Source organism: Choristoneura fumiferana, chromosome 25 (genome assembly GCF_025370935.1).
Source record: "Choristoneura fumiferana chromosome 25, NRCan_CFum_1, whole genome shotgun sequence".
Classification (NCBI taxonomy): Eukaryota; Metazoa; Arthropoda; class Insecta; order Lepidoptera; family Tortricidae; genus Choristoneura; species Choristoneura fumiferana.
Genome location: NC_133496.1, coordinates 11,481,781 through 11,506,182, shown reverse-complemented (window position 1 = coordinate 11,506,182; position 24,402 = coordinate 11,481,781). Strand labels below are relative to the sequence as shown.

The 24,402-nt window shown below is 37.4% G+C and overlaps 1 protein-coding gene and 1 long non-coding RNA gene across 3 annotated transcripts in view; both read left to right on the top strand.

Moving 5' to 3' along the window:
• LOC141442478 (uncharacterized) overlaps positions 1–13,048 on the top strand; it is a 50,162-nt gene extending 37,114 nt beyond the window's left edge. Inside the window, exon 3 of the long non-coding RNA XR_012452942.1 lies at positions 12,990–13,048. This is a non-coding gene — a long non-coding RNA (uncharacterized lncRNA). The remainder of the gene's footprint in view (positions 1–12,989) is intronic.
• An 88-nt stretch (positions 13,049–13,136) lies between these two features.
• CtBP (C-terminal binding protein) overlaps positions 13,137–24,402 on the top strand; it is a 33,307-nt gene continuing 22,041 nt past the window's right edge. Inside the window, exon 1 of one of the 2 annotated variants that reach the window (XM_074107491.1) lies at positions 13,137–13,225. The gene's annotated coding sequence lies outside the window, so the exon portion shown is untranslated. The remainder of the gene's footprint in view (positions 13,226–24,402) is intronic. The other variant, XM_074107492.1, reaches the window with a different exon arrangement.

Here is a 24,402-nt window from a genome sequence, read left to right as displayed (position 1 = left end):
GGTTAGATAGCTACATCATATTAATTCATTTTGACAGTAGCTTTTATTTAAATCCGGACAACCTCCCAATTAAAGCCGTATTGATCAGTCAGACGACACTGCCATCTTTGTTCCTTCTAAATGTTTTTACAGTTCGGAAAGTAATAAGCCAGTCGCGGTTATGTACGTACGCCCGCGCCCGCGGCCCGGCCGGTCGGCCGCGGGGTTAACGACCCTTGCGCGTCCCCGCGATCGAACGCTCGCCGCTTGCCGCTCGCCGCGCGCCGCCGTGGCCCACTTATGGCACGACAATTACTCTTTACACGTACCGAATATGTACTCCACTGTCATTAGTACTTGCGCAAAGCGATTAGCTTCTCGTTTCGCGAACGCACGCCGGTTTGTCGTCGTTCCATCACTCGCTCTTGCAATTTACCCTTTTTGTTCACTTTATTACATTGGTTATCTTTCAACACGTGGTTTTGAAACTAGGCAACCGGTTTTCTGATGGTTTTTAGAAGAACATGAACATTTAAGTACCTATAGCATCGATTTTTTAATTTCACGAGACGTCGACATATCGTAGTTTCAACGGCTTAAGTACCTGCCTATAAAAGTAATACATGGGCATGCACGTTAATAGCCTACCGGAGTTGCCGGACTCAAACGAGTCTGCTTCGCTCTCTGTTTTTCCTCGTTTCTAAGTCGGATAAACCTTAGTCAACACATTATTCTAATGCGCAGTATTGAAGATGTAATTTAGGATGCGCTTTCGTTTATGGATGACATTTTTGATATTAATACTAACTTTGATTTTAATTATAGATGCCTTGACCAGCACTGGTATGATTTACCTAGTTCAGATGACATGCTGGTTGTGAACAGTGTTTTCGTAATGATCTAATGATAATCAAGGTAACCAGCAGCCGCTACTTCACAGTTCGCTCGCACTAGCTTTTTGCATAAGATTATTCATTTAGGATTCTGCTTGTTTATAAAACAAAATAATAAAATAAACATTTCCTATTTTGTTAATAATGAGTGAGAAAGTTAAAAATTGAAGTTTCGAATCACAGCGAACAGTCATAAGCTCTAATCCCAAAACCATTGTTACGAAGTAATTTCAATACACGTAGTTGTAGCGTGTGGGAAGTTAGCAGTTTGCGGGTAGTTCAGCGGTGGCTTACACCGAACTAGTACGGGGAACTAATCCGTCAAAAACATGTTACACCCATCTTCAGTTTTAACCAACTTATCTACTTATGCAACTCCATGGAAATTGTGCTCCCGTTACACGTCTGTGCAGTTTCTGCAGCGCATAGTTGCTTACCGTAACATTTTCTAATCACTTGTATAATACATACACACTTGCATACAAATACAACACGACGACGTAAGCTTCAACGTGTTTTTAAGCTTAATGGATTACATAGTCAAAATACCACGCACAGGACTTATCACGCTAAAACACACGAGTAATATTTACCTCGACGTTTCGGCGGCATTACTCGAGTGTGTTAGCATGATGTCCTGTGCGTGGTATTTTGACTATGAGTCAAAATCACGAAAGTTTAAGACATTAATAGATTATGTCGGAAAATCTCGCTTTCGCTCACCGTTTTGAGGATTAGGCGTACCTATCGCACAACTCTCTTCGGGAATACGTAAATCGCACGGATAGGAATGTTATTTCTGATATTATCGTGACTGAGAACTCGCTAGTGAACTCGGTAGTGAACTCGCCAAGACGAAAAAAAGGAGGAGTGTTTCTCGATTTACATTAACTTCGACAGACGGTTAGTAGTAAAATTTTAGTAGGAGATTATTTCCGACTTCTGGCCTTAGGGTGTGGTGTTCCGTCGTTTTAGGGTAGCGACGAAGACGACGTTCAGAAATCCCTAGTTAGTTTTTTTGTATGCTTTTCTTATGTATTTTTGTGTTAATTTGAATTTTACAGTGCATTAGATTTCTAACTGTAATGCTGTAATTTTTTATTGATAAATAAATTAGTCGAATTATAACAATGAACTAATTGATATTTATTGATAAAAAAATTTTTGGTTCATTTGTAAAATAACTTCAGTCATTGTTAATGGTGAAATTGTGGAATTCGACTATTAAGAGTGGCATAAAAATAACTCATTTTAAACATTTGTTTTATATAAAACACTAAGGAATAAAAAAATGTTTAACCCATACTTTGACTTGGCCATTTTATAGATTTATTTCATGTCAAACATAACATTGAAGACCAGTAACATAATTTCCTACCACAAATAAGTCCATCGAACCGTCTGGCCGATATCATAACAGATTTAAGATTTAGTTTAGTCTTAAAATCTACATTCAATTCAAATTTATAACACGTCATTTTGCAATACAATGTCAACTTAAAAATATTTTTCCAAGGGTTAACATTGTATTGCAGAATTACCTAATCAGGGTTGATACACTATTGCATAACAGCGTCCGTAGGGTTACTAAAGTCAAGGCTTACAAGGATTTGATAACTATTTTACAGCGAACGCGTTATGAATTTTTGAGTCTTGGCCGCCAATTTTACATGCCATTAATACTGTTGTTACATTCGGCACGTTATATCTTTTCAGTATCAAAAGATAACTACTCCAATTGTATGGAAACAAACTCGCATGTGTCATTTTTTTATTATTAACGATAAATATCGCAATCGGTTCGTAAATTGGCGTACGTGTCTAATAAGCCTGATAAAAACACTAACGTATGCTATTTAAATATTATCAGTATCAAATACGAGTACAGAGAGACGAATCGGTCTGAATAATGTGGAACACGTTCCATGTAAAATTTGTCTTGCCTCCATCGAGAAACTTGCTCGCGCTGACCCTGAAAGTTACTTGTACGCGAAGAAGCGAACTCTCGAGAAGACGTATATGTAAAGTTATGTTAGCATACAAGCACCTACAAAGTTTTATTTTGTTTAGTTATCTTGAAATTATACAAGAAAGTTTTACTTGGCAGTGTAGCATCGGTGCTGTAGGTATTAAGTATCACGTATAAACAAGCTACGAAAAGATCTTAAGAAAGCCGTAAAGTCCCGCCAATGTCGCCAATGCTCAAACGTTTTTATGGCAGCCATAATGTTTCTTCGCCATTTCGCAACGGCATGGCAGTGACACACATTAAAATATTCTCTTTCGCCATTTGATCGAAAACTGCTCTCCTATCTCAAAAGTTAGTATCAGGATGAGGTGAAGAGAATGTCTCCCAAAACCGATTACTAGAAGCAGTGTGGTATGGAATTTGCTAAAGTTGCAAGTGTAGCCTGTGGCGCAAGCTAGTATGCGGCACAATATATAGGTGGCAAGTACAAGAGTCAGCGGGGACGGCGAAACTTAGTTGCAAAAGATTTAATGGAAGTTAGTCTCTTTGTCTAAGTTTGGGAGTCGTCTGGCCGCGGCCGCCTCGCTCCCGTTCGCAAGTTGACGCGAATGTATATCTGGGGGTTAGTCAAAAGGGAAGTTTTATTGCTCGTGAATTTCATTATAACTTTCCGAGGCCCTCTTTCTTAATGTCTTTAAATGAGGATTGTTGTCTATTTTGTAAGGATTATGGTTAATTTTGCACGCGGGAGTCTGAAGTCTGTATCGTGCGACTTTGAAACTGCTGTTTTTGTAGCATACGAGAGATTAAAACGATTAGTTATTTTTAAACAAAGCTTTTTTTTCTAAATTATTAGTTACATGAACAGCTATGAAGCAATTGAACGGTGTATGTGTATGATGTTATTAATCCGCGTGAGAACTAGGTGAAGCCCTGCAATTCTAAGAGAAGGAGGCCTGTGCTCGCTCAGTGTAAAATTAATGTATACCTATCATCATCTTTACTGCCACATTAGTAAATCCTGATGATGAACTCATTAATTAACAAAAAACTGTCTAGTACCGAGACTTCATGTAACTAACTGGTGGTGTCTGTTTTTTCCTCCATCTACTTTGGCGTGTTTATTTACGTGCGAACGTGCGATTCAAGGCATAAAGTGGTCCATTTGAGATGGTTATTTTGTGTATCTTACATAAACATTGACGCTACTTCTGGAGATAAACATGTAATCACCAGGAAGTTGAATAAGCTTTCATGTTCATTACGAATCGAACTGGCACCACTAGCACTTTGCCAAATGGATCGCATGGTGGCAATGTAACGGCAGTAAATAATGTATTCTGCGACGCGTACAATTGTTCGACGGCAGATGGTGGCACGAAACGAATTGTCTTTGTTCGCACATCGTATCTTAAACATGTGAATACTTTTAAGTTTGGAAAGTTGTTTTGACAAACAAAATTTCGTTGTATTCTGATCTGTTACTAGACTTGCGACTGTTTAGAAGATGTCTGATCTAAATATTGTAATGGGACCTGACCTATTTGACTCTAGAAATAAACTTGAGACGGCATTGAATAATTCTATAGCTTCTCCCGCATTTGTCTGTGTTACATGATTTACGTGTCTCCATTGAGGATATTATTCCACGAAGCCTTTTATATTCAGACTGAGTTTATCCTATCTCTTACAATATATCTGTCTTGTTCATCGTCGCCTGCAATGCACGTAAACTTGTACATTGTGTGCTAGTTTTATCTGCGATTACCAACTACGGAGGTAGTTCGTAATAATAAAAAAAGCCGACACTTAGGCGATATTTGATAGGACAGAGCACTCAAAAACATCTGGTACACTCTAACAGCTAGAAGAATAGAATATACGAATTCTCCTATAAACCCATAAGCTATATAAACCGTTGGCTGGAAAAATCTGAAAAAGTCATGATGGTAGTATGACATAACAAAGATTTTAAAATTAAAGCTGTCACAGTCTAGTAGGTTTTACAAGTTATCGAGTAATAAGTCGATCAAAACTTAATATTGAATAATTTGCGGCATATTGGCTGTTTTTTTTTTATCTGTTGTGTATGCTGATAGTATGATAGTATATCAACATTGTATCTTGGTCTCACAGTGCTCTGGATTTTACTGATTATTTACCAGGGTGTCCACTTTTGGAAAGTCAGGGAAGCTTAAGGTGGTCAGGAAAAAGCAGGGAAATTTGCTAGAAATCCAATGGGAAAAGACTCGTGATTTCCCAAAACTTAGCTCGATATTTTGACACCAGTCGTTCCAGTTCTGGGCGACGTATTAAAGAGTGGCACCATAAAAATAGTCAACAAAAGGTGAGCACGTTCGGTGTGCAGTGAATTCCCATCATCGGGTCTAGCTTAGTATCTCGGGCAGTAAAAAACATGGTTCACTGCCGTTTGGGCAAAATATTTTTCGCAAATGTTTAATTTCCCAAGTATCAAATTTCTCCGAAACCCTATTATTTTCGGAACTTTGATAAAAAAAACCTAACCTAATCTGTGCTCTATAAAACCATAAGAAAATATTCTGAGAAAAATTTTTGGTTTCGGAGAAATTTGGTACTTGGGAAATGAAACATTTGGAAAAAAAAGTTGTGCGAAACGGCAGTACACGAAAAAACATTATTTGATATTTGTCATTATAACCTGCTTTGAAATTTACATGATTGGTCAAGGAAAAGTCAAGGATTTATTTTTTGGAGTTGTAGTGGACACCCTGTACTGTTATGCTGTGAAATTAATTGAAATAAATAAATAATCACTCGCTAATGCCGGTGGCTGAACTATCAAAAATGTGTTCAAATAATAATAAAATAAAATAAATACTTTTATTTGGAACAGTAACAATTTGGTACATTACAAAAATGAAAAATGATGTCACCCGCAGAAGTTAAAAACTGTCGCAGGTAGCGACGCCCCCCAAATCATAATGGATTTCATAAAATTCCTTGATGTTTATTCAAAACTAAAAGTCAATTAAGTCGTGCATTGCCGGCATTGTGTAAGTAGCAAGATTATGACACGTCAGAAGTTCAGGCCGTCCTCGGTGAAAGTTTGCTCGGAGTTTGCTCCCGGTATTCGCAGTTTGCGAACCGGCCCGCTCCCCGAGCCGTAGGGCTACTGGATATGGTAAGTGGTAACTAAATTTTAGCATTCTTAAAAAAGTACGAGATCACCAATATTGCTAAGTGCGGGCTGAGGACTTGATTTTTGAATTTAAAATAAATGTAGTAGCTAACGGCTGTTTTTAAAACAAAGTGCTGACAATAATTTTGTTGTGCGATATGATTGCGCTGGAAACGGCGATAGTTCATAAATTGGGTACAAATGCGGCGATGTACATCGTGTTCATCATTGATAATTGATCAATCAGCCGTATAACGTCCACTGTACATACATACACACACATAGATCATACAAACATTGACATAGGCCTCCCACACAGATCTCCAGTTGCTGCGGTTAAAATCGGCCTGCATCCACTCTACATTGTGTTATTTTCTAATAAACGCTTAAAGCACTGACTAAAGAAAATCTTATTACGTAATGTCATAAACTTATGCTTCTAGTAATATGGTATAGTACAGTGGAGTGAGGCAAGCACAAGTTCCGTCTAGCTGTGTAAATAAGGTACCGGCGGGGCGGCGAGGGGGCTACAGTTTGCGCACCGTGTGCTGAGTTTACCCACGATATTACACTTACGGCTTTACAGCCGACTTGTCACATGTGCTTTTAACAGCTTCTACTGTAGATACAGTATAGTTAGAAATATTAGCTTATATGTGGACATTTTTTGTCTTTGCTTCAATATTTTGAATACCTATTAAAATAAGAAGTGTGAGTATGTTCGAATTTGTGAACAAAATTAATCAACGCTTCCATTCCATCCATTCCAGTGTATTAAAGTTCCTTGTCGTTACTTTTCCCATTTACGTCACTTAGTGAGTGATATAACTTCGGGAAGAAGAAGTAGAATAACCTCGACTTCCAGGCTCGCCGGCTGAAGTTACGCTTCGTACACAAACAACTGCGTAAACAAGACTTGTCCGATACGATAAATAACAAGTTGCGGTGTTTATTAGTGTCTTCCTTGAATAACAATCCCGGAGAGCTCATAAGTCTTACGTCGAGTGCTGTTATGAGCGCGAGATACACACTTCGTATAAGTGGGTTACCGAAGATGTGATACAGCTTTATTAGACTCCTCGAATTTATCGTTTGCTAAAAAACTAAACTAACGAAAACCTCCAAAGTTCTCACAAGGCGTCCTAGTTATGGCACAACTTCACTGCATCATGCGTCAGCCGTCACAATGAATACGACAACGAAAAAACTGTGTATGATGGATGATTTTTCATATTTTATCAAAGGTCAGTCGTACCAAGTTAATCAATTTATTTTGTCATCAAATATGATAAACTAGCTTTTGCCCGCGGCTTCGCCCGCGTAGAATTCGGTTATAGCGCGCTGTTCCCTCGGGAGCTGTGCATTTTTCCAGGATAAAAAGTAGCCTATGTCACTCTCTGGCCCATAAACTATCTCTATGCCATTAATCACGTCAATCCGTCGCTCCGTTTCGACGGAAAAACGGACAAACATGCACACAAACACACACTTTCGCATTTATAATATTAGTATGGATGGATTACCCGTTACTGACATTCTAGGTTACTTTGTATGCAAATGAAACTGTCCTTTCCTCGTATCTACGCGAATGGAGGATTACTAGAGCAATCAATATTGTCGCAATGGGATCGCTTGTCAGTCAAGATTATCAGTCGCTCGTAAATTACCATGTTTGCACAACGCTTGCGACGGAAGGACGCTCGGATGGGCATGTATCTCAGTAATGAAACCGCGTTTTCCATCAGATATACCTACGCATACGACCTTTGTCAACATCCGTGCTGCCATTAGAGTTACAGCTAGAGCGATTAAGCGCACTGCGGCGGCTGTGTGCACGCTTGAAGTGGCCTGTGTGACCGGAGTCACTGGATACGATACGATCGTTGAGTCTAGAATGTTCTGCGGTTAGACAAAGCGGCTCCTCTATCTCCTATATCATTGGTGAAAGGGCTTTATTGGTGCTCGCTAGAATCATAGTAATGAATCGGAAACGGTCGCTTTCAAAGGCTCTGTTAAAATGATGGCTCCTATTAATTTCTCTTTTAGAACAGACTCTTTTTCTTTCGTTACAGTTCCAACGGTAAATAACGCTTCGGCAGTAATGCCTTACGCGACAGACTATACTCTTTCACGACTATAAGTTGTAATAACGATCGTTTGGTCCCAGAGCAAGAGCGGCTGCACGTAATCGATAGTTCGAAGACCCCACGGTAATAACAAGTTATTGCTTTCGAGCAACCGAATGGACGGTTCGGTAGTAGTCCATAAGAAAACGTTTCGAGCGTTAATTAAACTGATAGCTCTTGGAATTGCACGCATCTATCTGCCGAGTTGGCAATTTGGGGGCGGGAAGATCCGAGTTTGCGATGTTACTCGAGTAGAGCGGGTGCTAGGGGAGAGTTGAATTTCGATCGGGGGATTAAGGAATTGAGTACGTTTCGAGAAGGTTACAGCTCTTCTTGCGACTCCCACAATGGTTTGATTATGCTTACGGGCTGTTACACTCAATCGGCGACGCCGTTGTTTCTAGTTGACACCATTACTCTCGACTAGAGGGGTTGCTTTTATTGATTTTAAGGAACGCGAATTGGCAAATTCAGTTTTGTAATTCACAATATTGAATTGGGTAAAAAATATTGAAGGATCTGGTTTTTATTACATTATCGGTTGATTCCGACGAATAGGTTTTTTTTTTTTTTCGAAAACCTTGTACCCATAAACGCATCTACAAAACAATTAGCGTTCCCATCCCGTGGAGCTCGTTTGCAGAACCGGCTGTAATTTAAGTGTGAATCGCGTTTTATTCCGAAGGCGGTCGGGGGCGGCGGTACCGCAACTATCGGCTTAATCGCATTACGGTACGTGCGTTATAATTGGCGTGCTTGTCGCCAGGGCTCCTGACGACATGGAATTCCCACACGCGGAAAACCTAGAGGCATTATTAATAAGCTAGACTACGAATTGCTATGTGAAAATGTGAATCGGTTACCCATTGTCGTCAATGCTCTAGTGACTGCCAGACTGCCAGTAATACAAACGCTTGCCCGTGATACAACAAAAACTTAGAATATGTATTAAGCACTTGTTCAAAGAATGAAGCAAATAGCAATAAACTGTACTGTTACGCATCATAACGTGTAACAAACTCGATACGCCTAAATTTAAGAAGCGTTTTTTTCCCTTAGTCACTCTCAAATCTTAGTTAAATATAGGTGTGTTGAGTTTGTTTCTACTTACGATACACGATACGTATGTACAACTTGCTTTTGCCCGCGGCTCCGCCCGCCGTGGCATCCGGTTATCGCGCGCTGTTCCCTCGGGAATTGTGCATTTTTCCGGGATAAACAGTAGCCTTTGTCACTCTCTGGCCCGTAAACTATCTCTATGCCAAAAATCACATCGATCTGTCATTCCATTTCGACGTGAAATATGGACAAACATACAAACAAACAACAAACATTTTTTTTCTGTAACCTTTTGTTTTCCTTTTGTACAATAAAGAGTATAAATAAACAAACAAACATACAAACCCACAAACACACTTTCGCATATATAATATATTAGTAAGGATTATGCTTGTACCTGTTTGCTTCATCATATTGTTGAAATTGTATTGAGACTTATTTATGTCTACATCATGCTTATGTACATACATTTTATGGCAAATAAAGAAACTGAACTGAACTAAAAATATAATGCGTGCATACAAAATTTGAGCGTGGCCCTCGATTTCCCTGAGATCCCGTCATCAGATCCTGATTTGGTGACAATGGAATCACCTTGGGAGTATACTCTTTCGAATAAAAAAAGATTTTTTAAATTGGTCCCCAATTGACCGACAAATCGGTGAATATACATAAAAAAAAATATACAGTGGAATGCATGACCTTCCCCTTTTTTTGAAGTCGGTTGAAGAGCCCTTTGTGGCCTACTTACAGTGGAAACTTTTGAATTTTAACATTTTAGCTTTCTACAACCAGTAAAACGCAAAATCCCGTTTTTTTCCGTTCCCGTAAGAATTTTCGGGAATGCTCTCTTAATGCTCCCCTACACTCCCCAAGGAAACCACTTGCCAAATTTCAGCTTTCTACGACCAGCAAAACGATAAATCCCGTTTTTTCCCGTTCCCGTGGGAATTTTGGAAAGTCCTCTCTCAATGGTCCTTTACACTCCCCAAGCAACCTACGCGCCGAATTTCAGCTTTCCACGACCAGTAAAACGGAAAATCCAGTTTTTGGTCTTTCCTGTGGGAATTTCGGGAAATTATCTCTTAATGCTTCCCTATACTCCTCAAGCAACCTACATGCCAAATTTCAGCTTTCTACGACCAGTAAAGCGATAAATCGATCCCGTTGAACTGAATGTAAATCCCGTTTTTTCCTTATCCCGTGGGAATTTCTAAAAATCCTTTAAACTGATTTTAACTATTATAATCAACTACTTCTACGCCAAATTTGAAGTCTCTGATAATTATAGTAACAGAAATTGGGTCATTAATTGAAAAAATATATGAATCCCATTTATTCACTATCCCGTGGGAATTTCGAAAAATCCTGAAAACAATTTTAAGCTGTTAGTATTATCTATTTGCATTCCAAATTTGAAGTTTCTAATAATTATAGTTACGGAAATAAGGCCATTTTGAAGTGAAAATATAAATCCCACTTATTCCCTATCCCGTGGGAATTTCCAAAAATCCTTTCTTAGTGCGCGTCTACACCTATCAAGCCATATATATTCCAAATTTCAAGTTTCTAGGCCTAGCGGTTTTGGCTGTGCGTTGATCTATAAGTCAGTCAGTCAGTCAGTCAGTTTCTTCTATTATATATATAGATATAGTTTGTTGCTATTTGCTTCTTTACAGTTACAGCACAGCACACTTCATATTTGAAAAAAGATGTGTTATTGACATGAATAGGTATTCAAATAGGTACTCAGAGAGACAGCCCTGAGCTTGCGGTATACGGTTCGAGTCTCGAGCTGTCGGCTCCGTTTTCCGGAGCGATCAATGGTCCTTTCAATTAAAAGTTTCACTTCGGCTCCGTTTGTGGGCCGCTGCCGCATTGTTGTGCGGACTTGACGCCTTTACCCTCTGTCTGCGTGCAGGTTACTTCCTACCTCTTATGGTTATTTTATTATGTATCTCTTGATATACGAGTATGTAATGTTTCTGGGCTTTATAAAATTTCATTCAATCTTAACAAGTTATAGCTCACGCTTGTATATGCATGTATCGTCTCAAACACAAATTCTTACAACTTTGCTAGTGCTACTTTTAATTCTTAATAAATTCCATTGCCATTGGAATTTTTTAACAGCGGGAGGTTGTGAATGTAAAACGAAGTCCACGGCTATTCTTTGTATTCTGATTCCAAACAAACTCTTCGAGTTTGAGAAGTGCGTTTATTAAACTTCGATCAAAGGCTCTCTGAATAAGTTAGTCCGCAGTGTGGTTTTCTCATTTTAACTTTTGTTACTGTTTAACTCTTGATAATGGAATTTTACCTATTCAAGAGTATTATTTACATGCAATGAAATGTTCCTAAAAATTCTAAAAACGGTCTTGGAGTTATTGAGCTTTTTAACTTGAATCCAAAATAAAATATAAAATAAGGTCTAATTAATTCTCTCAATTGCCTTAAAAGGTTGGAAAAATTAAATAAATAATTAAATAAAGATTTCCATATCCGTCAGATAATTGGTCGTAGAAAACCCCTTATAAATATTTGTAGGTACTAAGTACATAGAGTTTGTTGTACCTACCTACTGTATTATTATATTAGATATGTGAACAATTCTTTTAAGGAGAATCTTAACAACCATCTGATTCCCTTGTCGTTTAAATACATTTAACGTTGTGGAACATGGTGACATCAACTGGAGTCTAGCTATGTTATGTTACTAAATCAAACTCCTTTGTTAGCTTTGCCTAGTTTATGTGAAAACGAGACTGCCAACGTGCAATAGCGACAAAGTGTTCCTAAATTAAATCCCACAACAACTTCCATTCTGTACGACAATGTTGCACATTAGACTTTCCGGGCGGGCGTAAACTGAGATTTCCAACTTCACAACTTCCACACGAGTCGTAATCGCTGCCGCAGCGAAATCCTTGATGTACCTGTCGTCACGACGCGTGGAAACAATCCCAGGTAAATGTCGCAGCGTATCGCGACATTGTTGCTTCGTTCGCTCCGTGGTTTATTAGCCGTAAAAAATTACGGCAGCACTCGCACGCCGCCACGTTAAATAATGTCGCGATTACCGGCGCGTACGCGTATGGGGCTATTTGCGTCGTGATGTTGTTATGTAAGTTAATCGTCACACATAGGCCTTGGTGATGCAGTTGCTTCATCAATCGCGTCGAAACGTCACCGTTTCTTATTTGCAATGCATTTTCGTTATGCGGCTGGCATTTGATATGTAGATGTAGGGCATTTGTATTTTTCTTGCATTTTTTTGCTGTTAGAGCGATATTTATTTATTTATCAAAAATATCCTTCTCTGAAAAACCCGTGTTTTCGAGTTAGCTGGAGCGAAGTTCGGACGCTCAGGTACTTTTATTATAATATATTATAATTAGAAGATCTATTGTGGCCTTTCCCCACACTATGCAAGGTGGTTACTAATTATTGCGTTGATTTACCAGTAATACCAGTATCTAAGCATTTAAATGATATTGTAACGGATAACTCACGTCTTAAATCGAGTTTAGCTCGACATGTTTCGGGCTATTCCGTAGCCCTCTAAGCATTTACTTAATGTGTAGCTTCAGGAAGCCAATAGGGGTGAATAATTTAATAAAAAGTTATATGGATTTGTAATTTAGTAAATAAATGACATTAGGCCGCCTATTGCTTACCTTGAAAAATATCTGAAGGTATACCTGTGTTTTCCTTACTATGTGTTGGTGTCAATAAAGAGTTATTGTGTTGTATTGTATACATGTAACTGCTGTCCTAACCAACCACTTTTGATATTGTTCCAGGTGTTAGTGCAACGGTTCGCGAGTGCATTGTGTAACGCGGACGTGTACGCCGCATGCGCCAGTGTACAGTGTAGTGTGTGTAGTGCTTGTGTGAGTGTGCGGCACGCGTCGGCGCCGGTGTCGGTGTCGGTACGGGCACGTGTCGCGAGACGTGGCGCCGACGCTGGCGTCAAGTCAATGCCGGTGCGCCGATGGAGCGGTGATCTCGGACTGACTACGCAACAAGAGCAGCGCTGGTGAGTCTACCTAAATCCTCTATAACTACAGTTGCTTAAGTCCCTCCGCTAACTGGCGCGGGTGCACGGCTTGATGCCCGCGCGATTTGCTTGTGTCATGTCATCTAATAGGGCGACGCTGCCTGAGCCGGCTCGGGTCTCTTCTCTGCGCGAGTTAGCAGAAGCCCTAATTCGTATCGACCCGGGTTGAGATGCAAAAAAGATAAGCATATATAGAGCAAGGCTGCTTATACTTTTTAGAGTCTATTCTATAGGTACTATAGTACGATACAGACCTGACGCACGCCTGTCTTTGTATGACGATAGGCCTGTGTTGCACTACACAAGGCGGCAAGTGCAGTGACCTGTTAAAAGTGACATTGTCTGTCGCTAACCTCCAAGACCTGTGGCCATACTGTCTAACGTGCGGGCGCTTGCGATAGCATTCGCCATTTATTCTCACCCTCATCCCGGGTAAGAGTAGTGCAGCTACGTTTAAAGTACGCGTAAAGTACAGTAAACGTTTCCTATTTAAAAATGGGACTAATACCGTGCACTTTATTTTGATGTGTGTACTTAGTAAAAAAAAAACTAGCGCATATATACGTTCTTTTGGAAATGAGGGAACATTCACATATTAATCCATTAAAGAGCGTTTATACCAGCTGAGCTGGCAACTTGCATTTTTGTTAGTTTTTCTCGATTATTCCATAAAAATTTAATGAAGATTAATAAGGTTGTCTGATAGAACCCTTCTTTTATAAGTCTTCTTATATTTATATAAGTTAATCTGTCTACTCCAATAATTATTCGTGATAGACTTATATTCCTTAAAAACGAATTAATGTTTATGATCCGGTTGTTTAATAAAATTAAAATCAATGATTTTTTACAATTAAGATATTCAATATATTTTCTATGCCTGTGGTTTTTTCGATTTTTGTAAAAATGCTTTATTAGTCTGTAATTCTCGTGCAAAGTTGACATCTTTTTTTTGTCGACTTTTGAGCTCCTGTAATTCTGATAATACACTTTTATATGAAAATCTGAAAAACCACAGACATAGATAATTACGTCTAGTCCCTACTTACAAAATTTCATTTATTTATGTTGCCTAGTTTTTAAATGAGACCGGGACTACGTTTGTATGGAGAATGAAACGAAGAAACTTCTCTTAATACCCAATATTAGTTTACTTAGCGAGAAGCGTCGGCTTCCTTGACATTTAATAGTAAATCTTTGGTACCTGATTGCATCTAATGTCATCACCGAATTGGATATCCGTGTTATGTATGTGCATAACGATCTATAGCTTATGGTCCAAACATACCAACGGTTGTCGCAGTCATAAAGTAAATCGTATACCTTTCTAGTTAGCGTCTGAAGCTAAGCCAATTAGGGATAAAGTGTACGGAGAGCGGAATATACGTAATTTTTCAAAATATTGATTTGTGTCAAAGGAATGCTGTAGAAAAAACAAACTACATATTCATGCAACTATTATTAAATTGACAATACAATCTTTGCTAAATACTCGTAAATCTGTAACTCTTAAGCTTCGGCAAGAGGGAAGTTTCGAGTTCCGATATTCAAATGCGGAAATGGAAAGGAAATCCAATTGTATTCAGAGAGCTATTCGGTTTTCAAATGTTGGTTCGGTCGGTATAAAATAGGTGGAAAAAGCTCTTTTCATTGAGAAATTCTGTATCAAATCCACTCTTGAAGCCTGTTGTCACTTAAAATCAAAAATACTGCTAACCTAGCTTTATTACTTCGCTCGTGGAAGAAATCGATTAAAAATGAATTACAAAATTATATCTTTAAACTTTTTCCTAGCTTTATTTATTACTTCGCTCCTCGAAAAAATCGATTAAAAATGTATCACAATATTATTTTTTTAAACTTTCGTGATTTTCCCTCATAGTTAACAAACACAATCGGGAGTTATCACGCTAAACAACGAGTAATAATTACCTACCTCTACTTTTCGACCACATTACAGTGGCCGTGGTCACGAGTGTACTTGAAACCATTTCGTGAGACTAGATTGACAATTCATTGTGCACAAGTGTTGCCACAGTCAGGGTAGTGCTGTTCGTGTCGATATAAAAAAAAAACATTACGACATTGGCTTCTAGTAGTATTTATCCATTACTTGCGGTGACAATATCAAATAATTTACTTTGCAATGTAAGATATCATTTAAAGAATTGCAAATACGAACCAACGACAATTATTTCATTTATTGTTTTGATTGGCCTCATCTTAAATCCGCTTTATCTATTTTATATGCGCATGATATCATTGCCGTCACCAAGTGCGCCAACCGAGCAAATAGTTTCATCATTCTCTTCACAAGAGACGCCATTTTGACACATTTTGGCGGTGCGGGGCATTTGTCGATTTTTCACTTTGAATCGATTTTTTGAATAGAAATAGAAATCATTTATTCGTGACGAAGTAGCGTAGCATAACAAAAAGATATTACAACTTTTAAAATGCTCCCAAATCAGCAAAGATTGCGAATCGTTATGGATCGTAAACCTCTGAAACAATTCACGGATCGGATCGCATGCTTTTGAATCGATCTCACAAAAATCGTATCAAAAATCGATTTTAAATGACCATGAGTAGTTTGTATGAGAAGGGTACCAAAAAACAACAGAGCTAAGAATTATGTCATTAAATAGGTCTTTACGTGTACTTCATTTCATTCTATGGGCATCAAGTTCAATTCCATTGCAAAGCTGAGATATTAAGTTTTATTCAGAGTAAATATCTATGAGAAACTGTGTTTTACCTGGAAAGTTCTCCTTATAATGTAATGTACTCACTCGTATACAAGTTGTGTAAAATAAAAATATGTTTAACATTGTTCTCCAAAATTTCATACAAGCAAGATTTTAAATAAGGTGTTCTACCGATATTCTCCAAGAAAAACACAGTTTCTCGTAGATATTTACTCTGACTAAAATATGTGTATCTCAGTTATGCAATGGAATTCAACTTTGTGGCCATAGAACCAAATAAATAAGCAAACCTTTTTAGTGGCCTAACTCTCAGCTCTGTTGGTTTTGACAATTTTAATATTAGATCTGACTACACATTAGATTTAATCGTTGGAGCCACTGAGCAAACCATTTAGTCTAATCGACACTGAATATCGATATCAGCTACACCATTATTTAATTTCGTCGAACCCTGGTAACCCTTTAACTGTCATTGAATTGTCAATCTAGTCTCACGAATTATGGTTTCAACCATAGACCGTGATATGATAACTCTCGATTGTGTCAGTAAATATGTAGGTACAATGGTTTTACAAACCGAACAAAGTAAAGAAATTTGGTTTATCATTGAATGCCGACATTATATAAATACTAGCCGTTACCCGCAACTCCGTCCGCGCAGAATTTGTATATCGCTATCCCGCGGGAGCTATGCAGTTCTCCGGGATAAATACTATTCTATGTCCTTCTCCGAGACCTAAACTATCAGTATACCGAATTTCATCTGAATCGGTGTAGTGGTTTGGACGTGATGAAGTAACAAACAAACAAACAGACTTACAAACTTCCCATTTATGATATTAGTGAGATTTGTCTGGCATCTCTCCATTGTGGCTTATAACATCAAGCCTCGTAAAGTAGGCCCATGCGCTGACTAAGAACTCATAATATATATTTTCAAACTAAAACTGCAGCTCTGAAATTTGGCACGAACAATACCAAACATCGGTTTCATTATCTCTGAAAGCGTTCTGCCAAGCTCGATCCAAATGTCACCCGTCTTGCGCGCTATCGTGGTTCACGTTCTGCCCTACATTGTAATAAATTAATGTTAAACAAAGCTTCACTGTGGTGTGTAAAGTAAAGAGAAACGAAACGGAATGGACAAACGTATTCTGCCCATTCAAATTTAGCATTTTCATTCAGTGGTTTTGGTTATCGGTTCAAATGATTTCATGTACAAAAGCAGGTTCATTTTACCACAGATTTTACTAAAAGCTTTTGCGGCTAGCAAGTAAGTAGGAGTTACGAATACGAATAAACATTGGAAAGCGTAAGTCGTGACAACTGACCATGACGGTAGCAAATATAACCTAACCAACAAAAAGTTGGAAAACCCCAGACTTTGTCACTTCAAAGTTGAATATCTCAAAAACGGCTAAACCGATTTTTTTATATATAGGATTTGATAAACATGTATAAGAACCATCGCTAGAAATACTGATTTCAAATATATAAAAAAACGCATTCGAATCGGTCCACCTGTTTAAGAGCTACGGTGCCACAGACAGACACAGACATATATAGCGGTCAAACTTTTGCGTCGGGGGTTAAAAACAAAAAATCGGTCAAGTGCGAGTGCTAGCGACTCGCGCATGAAGGGTTCCGCACCTCCGTACAATGTTTTAAAAACATATAGTTCAGTAATATTTTTTTGTAAAAAAATCTAATACAAGCTTTTTTGCTAACTAAAGTAAAAACTAACTAGTTTGGCTCAGTGACTCAAAATGAGTCTTGGCCTCCGAAACGAGAGCTTGCCACTTAACCCGATCTTGCGCAACTTCACGCCAATTGCCGGCTTGAAGCTGTCGCAGATCTGCCTCCACAGCATCAGCCCAGCGATACTTCGGCCGACCAACCGGACGAGCTTTTTTGCTGGCGGTACTTTTTGCCCCTGATTACCAAAGTGTGTGTGTGGGCTGCATACCGTACAAAGCGCGTCTAATATTATATAACTCACTAGCAAAATCTCACTTAGATTATCTGATTGAATTATGGGGCTGTGCTGCAAAAACAAATCTTAAATGTCTGCAAACATTTTAAAACAAACTAATAAAGACCTTATTCAAGTATAGTCGCTTAACAAGAACAAGATCACTGTATACGAAAACCAAGCTATTCAATGTAAAACAGATTTATACGTTTTCAACTTGCATGCTCATCAAAAAAATATTGAAGAAGGAAATACATTCACAATTAACATTTACGAAAAGAACATTTAAGCATAATTTGAGGAACACGAACAAAATAAAAGTATTTAAGCATAGAACTGGCTACGGTAAACGGAATATTTTATCCGAGGCAGCACAAATGTACAATAACCTGCCAAAAGATATTAAAGAATTCAGGTTCAGAAGGCTAAGGCGGGAGCGAAGCGCAGCGTAGGTTATTTTACGTTAGTTTTTTTTTTTAATTTTAGACATTGCCAAACATACCCCTAATCTACTGTTCTAAGTTGTGAGTGTTCTACTGTTGTAAGTCGGACTCGATGCATGAGTCCGACTCGCACTGATCTATTTTCTTATCTCATTTTCAAAATACCTTGCTAAGTTCTGACTCGTTTATTTTTCACTCATTCATCTCATCAATCACACATTGGATTTAAATTGCTATAATTTAGCTTTTTACGGGTATATTTCTCAGTATAGATTTTTTTTGATGAGACGTCTTTGTATGTAGATATATTTAGATAAAAAAATCTAATAAAGAATATTGAACTAGTTTTTACACTGTCTCCTATAGCTACTTTAAAAATCTACGAGCTCTAATATCTTTTTGATTAAGACCAGTCACAAGTTTTGTTGCTGTGTTGCCACTTGCTTTCCATTCCTCAAGTTTTATTGACAACACTGTGGGCCTTGGCTATTATAATCCTTTCTGTTATCGGTGTACCGCGAGCCGTCCCGTCCCAGCAACGCCCGGCAACCGACTGATCTACAAGTCAACACGCTGCTTTCGTGATAAGCAACATGTGTTATGATAATGACCGGAGTCGCAAGTTGCGTTCTCTGCCGTTGCCACTTGCTTTGCATTATTCATGATCTTCTTTTATTTTATTTCTGAAGGTACTGCAGTGGGATGTTTGTACTAAATACTCGAGGGGGCAAGTTTTCTTGACTTTTCTATTGCAAATTGAATTCTTTCCAAATTGATGATTTTAGCCAAGTTTCATCTTGGGTATTGCAGATCTTTATCTTCTTTGGTTTTGCTTACTTTTTCTCTTGCCCTCTAGGTCAGATTTGATAAATTTGAGTGTATTCCAGTTTGCAAAAGATATACATCTCTCTGAACAGTGCCACCTAAAATTTATGCGAACTCAATGTCAAGGCCGCGTTGTTAGGGAGTGTCAATATATTTATGAGCTCCTTGTCCGCCCCAACCATTTCGATTCGGTGAGTGACAACTCCCAACTCGTTAGAGTATTGTACATTCGATGAGTTGTAATCGTGAGTTAGCAATGTGTAGGTACTTGACAGCAATTAAAATTCCACATTATCATTATCATTAATCGCCCGTTCTATTTGTGTTGAAAGACGTACGCTAGTATAATGCTACTGTTACAAAATAGCTTGCTGTTTAATCGTACTGCGAAGAAATAAAACTATAATATAACATCAAATTGTTTTTCCTTTCAATGCCATCAATCAAGAAATTCCTTTACCACCCTAAAGTTCACTCTCAGTTGTACCTATAAATAATACTGTACTGTATGGCTAAATAAATTAAAAAATATATTCATTTGCGAGTTTTTTAGTATGCGGTCTAAACTAAATTCTAATCTAAACTAAAATATTCTATATATGAATCCATATTTCCCTTGGTCACGGCATCACGCGTGAACGGCTGGACCGATTTCGCTAATTCTTTTTTTTGGTTTGCTATTGTCAGGAGAAGATTCTTATAAAAGATTTAGAAAATTAAAAAAAAAACTACACCGGGGGCGAAGCCGCGAGCGCCAGCTAGTTTATAATATTGTTCACTCAAGAAATATTCTGTACATTATATTATTTATAGTTTTTAATCGCCAGTTTGAATCAAAATGTGAAGACCTTTAATCATATACGAATAGTTAACTTTTTACAACTAAATCACTGCACTAAATTTTATGAAATTTGGAATGGAAAAAAGCTTGGACTTCATAGCAGAAACTAAGAGTAGAATATTTTTAAACAGGGAATGAGAGCTGATGAGTCAACGAAAAACAGTTATTAAATGTACAAAATATAAATAGAATTAATATTATGTAGCAAATTACGAATTAATATTATGATGTTATTTTGTAAGTATCGCGTATTAAATCTACTTACAAAGTCAATAAAATTATGACTTCATCTTATTACTTATTTTATTCTTACTTAAAAAAAAATTTTTAGAACCTCTTCTTCTGTGATGTTCTAGAGTCCAGTGTTATCCTGAAAAAAAAATTTTTAGAACCTCTTCTTCTGTGACGTTCTAGAGTCCAGTGTTATCCTGAATGGACAAAGACTTGAGCGCTCCTGCGCAAAATATACCGACAAAAACAAAATTTTGGACACGTTAGTTCCCTGCTAAGACAAACAAAAAAGAAAGCGGGGCACTACCTTAACTATACCTACCTTTTTTCGAACCGGTGCGTCTCATCTTTAAACCGTCTTAGCTTCGCCCTCGATAATCCAAGAGAGAACAGAATAGTTCGATTAATATTATCGCAATACGGAAGACAAACCTAATTTCTTAACATATCGACCAGACGATCCGATGGACTTCTTTACGGTAGGAAATTTATATTACGGCACAGGTCTTCAATGTTATGGCATGCATTAGATCTATTAAACGGCCAAGCCATATTTATAAACCAAGGTGTAGGTCGAAGTCAGAGCTTAGAGGCTTGGCTTTTCATGTGATTCGTTTTTTTTTTACGGCGAAAACGTTAGACTTATTAGCTTGCGTGTCTTGGCCCCCAATTTTTACATAATGTTTTTGGTTTGATTCAGTGTGCCCCAGGCCCAGGACATAAGATATCCTTTCTCAAGAAAACTTATCAGTCCTTAAATTTGAGTCTGATTACACTGACTTTTAAATTTACCTAGACAGACAATTAATAATCAGGGATTACTGACGCAAGTAGTTAGATCAACTTGTCGGAGCGACGCGTGCAGCCTTACGTAACCCATTCTTGTCTGAAGGACTGGTAACAGATCATTTTGGTACAAATGCCAAAATGCATATAATGTTGAGATGTAACACTGTCAAAAAGTACAAAGTGTTTGTGCCACCAGGTCAATTTGTCTGAATATTTTAGGGGCAAAAAGTGCTATGGCCAACATGTACTTTTACTCAAAATGTTTTCAAGGCAGCTTTCAGTCCAGATGTGTTTTTTTCTGGAAGTTTTCAGGACGGAATACTCTGGGGCCAAAACGTACAAAATCCTATTGACTAAATGTGCTTTACTCGAAATGTTTTCTCGACAGAATTCATTATGGTCAAAATGTACTTTAGTGCCATGATACAGTTAACGTGAAAAGGCAACATTGAATAATTTTTCGACGCAAGCAGCTGAAAATTAATTGACTGACTGAAGAAATTTAACATATACATTTAACTTATTCTACCTATCAATATCGTTTTTTGGACCGCGACCAATGAATGACAGAATGAGCATAAACACAGCTTGACATTAGAACATTTTGTCAACGAGACTTTTTAGGCACTTGATTTCATGACAACAGATCGTTTTGGCCGGTGTTCATTATAATCATGTTAACATTAATTACCTGCTATTTTGTCCGTTTTACATTTTAACCCATTGAACATTCTGGCAAGTGTACCAACATTACCCACTACCGTTTGGTCATTCGTCCTAACAAACATGTTGACATTAATATACTTTTTGGCTTTTGCACAATTTGACAAAGGAATTTTCGAATCCATTGATTATTTTGAGAACTTGATCATTTAGGTATCTTCTTTTTGTTTTTTTTTCACGTATTTAGCTCTTAGATTATTGTGGCATCTAATTGATTTGTCTCTTGTTTGTTATAACATGTTTACATTTACATACTTTTTGACCGTTGTAAATTTTGATAATGAGGCATTTCGAACCATTGTATATTAAGACATTTGTACCAAAATGTTCTGTTACCAATGGACTGAATAACCTCGATAGAGTATGATTTTATACATCTGTGACTTTACATTATTGTTTTACGTTTAAATTTTGATAATACCGTTGTATTTCGAACCAAATTGTCACCATTTGTACCAATAATGACCTGTTACCAATGGAATGAATAATGATAAAGATTTTTTATACGCCGGTCCATTTTCTATCGATTTAGTTAGCAGTAATGAAATAATAAATAATAATAAATAAGGGACAATTCACACCAATTGACCTAGTCCCAAAGTAAGCTTAGCAAAGCTTGTGTTATGGGTACTAAGCAACGGATAAATATAATTATATGGATATAGATACATACTTAAATACATATAAAAAAACACCCCAAGACCCGAGAACAAACATTCGTATTTTTCATACAAATATCTGCCCCGACACGGGAATCGAACCCGGGACCTCAAGCTTCGTAGTCAGGTTCTCTAACCACTAGGCCATCTGGTCGTCTAAAATGATCATTAAAAGTAATTATGATAGCGTTTAGGTGATTTATTGTTAATCCGCTTATTTTAATGCAATGTATATTAATGTATACAATACATAAATATTTGTAAAAATTTGTAACTTGAAACGGGTGTCTCAAAATTTAAGCACGATTTGAATTAAAGAAACCGACCAAGTGCGAGTCAGACGTGCGCACCGAGGATTCCGTACACATTTGTAGGTATCTATAAATATCCAGTGTTAGCAAAGCCTTGCTTCTAAGCAAAATGTACGCAGGGCAGTGTGGAGTTATTTTAGATGGTTACTGATACCGACATAAATAATTAAGATTTGCAAAATTTTCTTATTGGTTGTGTTTATGAAGTTTTTTTTTATAGGTTTTAATTCCCGGGTAATTTGTATTGAAACACCTTTTAATGAAAAACAGATGGACAGACAACAAAGTGATCCTATAAGGACTCCGTCTTTGCAGACTGTTCCTTTGCATCCTGAAAAGTATGTACGTAGGATTTGGTTATAGTATGTTAATATACAGAATAATAGCACGTCTGGCAAATAACATTGTTTGGCTTTGAACAACCCCATAGTTCTTGGCTTTTTATGGAAAAAACGTGTTGAGATAAATGTCAAAGAAAATTGTTTTTGTGTTTAAAAACAACCATATTTTGAAATTACACAATTAACATACCAAAACTACCTATTTAATTTAAAATTTTCAACACCCCAAAACACAGTCCCCTGACTTGTCCCAAAAAAAAAAAACTCATCTCAACCCAGAATTTGATAAGTATCAGATAATATTAGCCATGTGCAATAATTGTAAGATTTCTCTGTTGAACTTAAAAAGATGAATACACCATTCACAATTAAATAAAGTGGTATTTCAATTAATATGCATGTTATTAACATTTTTAATCAAACATTGTCCCAAGAGTACACAAACTTGTTTTTTAAGAAATCTGTCGCAGTGCTATATTTGTTAGATCATTTTAATCTATTAATTAAATGTAAATAAATTAACTGTTTCAATAAAATTTATTCTTATTCTTATAAAAAAAAGTCCACCAACAGGATTACTTCATTTTCCTAGCCCTAGCCTCTATTTATTTATTTATTCAAAACAATACAATAATAGGCTTAGGGGCTGTTTCACCATCCATTGATTAGCGTTAACCGACGGTTAAATGTGATGCCGTCTCCGTCTATTCGAACAAAACAAATAGAGACTGCATCACACCTAACCGCCAGTTAACACTAATCAATGGATGGTGAAACAGACCCTTACAGTATAAAAAACCAAAACGCCTATTACGTTACATGCTTCATATAAATCAACATGGAACACAAATGAATAATAAAGAATACAATACCTACCGGCAATAACATAACCAAAATGAACATAGAAAACGGATTTGAATACTTTACAAATTATTATTGGATAAAAACTTCACAATACTAGCCAGCACAACAGAGTGCCAATTCCCAGCAAGTACGTCAGTATCCTGGTGCTTGTCCTATCTTGGCTTGGCTATCAGCGCTGCTTAGTTCTTGGTGATTTTTTTGCACCGCTCTGTTTGTGTTCGCCTATCTCTGATGGATGCACAGCCTTCCTAGTAGTTACTAATTGAAGTTAAATATTATAATATAACCTTCAATTTAAGTTGGCAACTAAACATTAGCGATACAAAAACAAATTGGCTAGCAACCGGCCACATGTCTTAGGAGATAAACTGTAGTTCTGTTATACTATTTGTATTTTCTTGATTTATTCGTTCTAAACTCGGCGGCCAAGGTCAATGCCGACACAAAAT